We start from the raw sequence: 2,382 nt of genomic DNA on the forward strand, positions 1-2,382 counted from the left end.
TCCGGAGCCACACGATGTAGTTTATTATTTTTGTTTTTAATTTTTAACATCTCACTCGAGTACACGCGCGTATTACATGTTATATTATATAGCCACCGCGACGGTCACTCCCAATCGTTACTGATATTTATATATGTATATTATCGTGTATATACACGTGGCGGCGGCGGGAAAGAATTCTTGTTCGAGACCCCGGAGGTGTAGTGTGAGGCGAGTGTGTGTGTGTGTGTGTGTACCTATACGAACATCGCAGTATATAAGACATGCCTATATATGTTACGGGTAAAGTACAAAAACGGTTAGTGTACTTATTACCCGGGTAATAAAACCTCATCCATATGAACAGTGTAATGTATACATTATCCACCTTAAATATGTAATATCCAATCAATTTATACATTATCCGGTGTGCTGTGGATAAAGTATTCGTATAACTATAATCGTAATAACACATAACGCCGGTACAATATGACCAACGCATCAAACTCTTAAAATGGTACAGATTATACAGAGTCTTTCTAGTAGGTAGCAAAAACGAAATTATACTAATTCAAAAAAAAAAAAATGATTTATTATTATTACTATTAAACTATAAATTATATATTTGAACAATTTTACTATTTAATTCATTTAAATTTAAAAATGAAATACAATTATTTATTAGAACAATATTTGAGTTCGGATGACATTTAGAATTACAAAGTATTCCCCTGGATTTGCATTTACATTTATTTGTTAAGCATTTAGTTTTACATAAACACTTCTTTAAACCTTGACCACCGGAAAAAGATTGTAGGTACATTAGCTATTTCATGCAAAGACTTTTTTGTGGCTAAAACTTCTAAAATATCTATTAATGGTTCAGAACATACAGTAAATTGATTTCTGGAATAAAGTTGATGAAAAGTTCCATTTTTATTACCAAGTTCGTAATATTGATTATCACTAATAGACACAACCGCAAAGAGTAAATTCTGTGGATCGCCTTTACTTCTGTCTACTTCCTGGTAGTTCGAACTGTGTCACCAACATTGCATGGTGGGAATTTGTTAATGGATCTGAACTTCATTTTTTTTGCTTGTTGCTCAAGGCTCAAGCGATAATTTTGAATTGTTTCTCTCATTTTCTAATTTTCTATAGTGTTTTGAAACATTTTTTAATAAAAATAAATAACATTTTTTTTCCTAAATAAAACTTGTTTTGTAATAATTACTTATACTATACATAAAATATCGTATAATATATATTACACACACGACGATAACAATTTAGTAATTATTTGTTTAGGCCCCTATATATTATGATATTGTGTATATTATGATATAGTATTTAAATGCGTCGCAGCAGCTAACCCTCGCTATATAATATATAATATTATTATGATCAAGAAAGCTATTGTTTTCCATCCGCATGTGCATTCAGCACACACGCTTTACACTAATACTGACACAAATAACCCGTATGATTCGCATTTCCTATATTTACCGTGTAAGTACACCACCAAACGATATTCAGCAATCCACGTGTGCTACCGGATGCTGTGAGTCTGTACATGATATAATCACGCAATGTTTTGTATATCTAGATACACCCTATGTCTTTATATTATAATAGGTACCTATGGAATTGGATGTATTCAGCAATCGAAGTGAGAGGAGGGGGTTTCAATCCTCCTACTATTTTCAGCTTGCATTTTTATCCCTTGTTTAATTTATCAAAAAAATAATGAACATAATTTTTCTCTCTAAAAACTCATCAATCACCTTAAATTTGTAGGTAATAGATGTTCACTCTAAATTACATTAAAGTTTATCTCATACTTAAATTCAAAGATTATATCATTGATATAATTTCATAAGTATTATACAAGATTACATACCTAAAATATCAACGACTAATAGTTATCAAAACAATGCCTGATATGGTGTGAATCTGCAAAACAAAACTTAAACGTATTTCAAAAAAATAAAAACAAATGATTTCTATTGAAACATGCATTGTACATTGCAGATATATCAATTTTATTTAATTTAAATAAATAAGCCTCGTCGTCTATAGCCATTGGCAAACAAGGAGTTTTAAGGTTAACAATTTTTTAGGATATAGTATTTACATGAACAAAAACAGATTATAAGCTATTTATAATATCTTAATTAAAAAGGCCATCGTGTGACTTATGGTATCTGGATATAGGTGCTTCCGACATGATATTTGATACCCCAGCTTGGAGATATTTTATTTTTACGATTTTCGCACCAACTAAAACATAACGTTGTATTATGCTATGTATGTTGATTTATTCTACTTGTTAATTGTTTAAATAGTTAAGCATGTTTTTGGTAGAAAGTGCCAAACCATGTTGTATAATTTCCTAGTATTTTT

At 30.3% G+C, this 2,382-nt stretch overlaps 1 pseudogene; it reads right to left on the reverse strand.

Moving 5' to 3' along the window:
- Positions 1-540: 540 nt before the first annotated feature.
- On the reverse strand, positions 541-1,069 carry LOC149058420 (uncharacterized; annotated as a pseudogene).
- Between the last annotated feature and the right edge of the window lie 1,313 nt (positions 1,070-2,382).

The sequence above is a fragment of the Diuraphis noxia genome, unplaced genomic scaffold (assembly GCF_037042655.1).
Source record: "Diuraphis noxia isolate RWA-SAM2 unplaced genomic scaffold, SU_Dnox_SAM2 contig0002, whole genome shotgun sequence".
NCBI classification, from domain to species: domain Eukaryota; kingdom Metazoa; phylum Arthropoda; class Insecta; order Hemiptera; family Aphididae; genus Diuraphis; species Diuraphis noxia.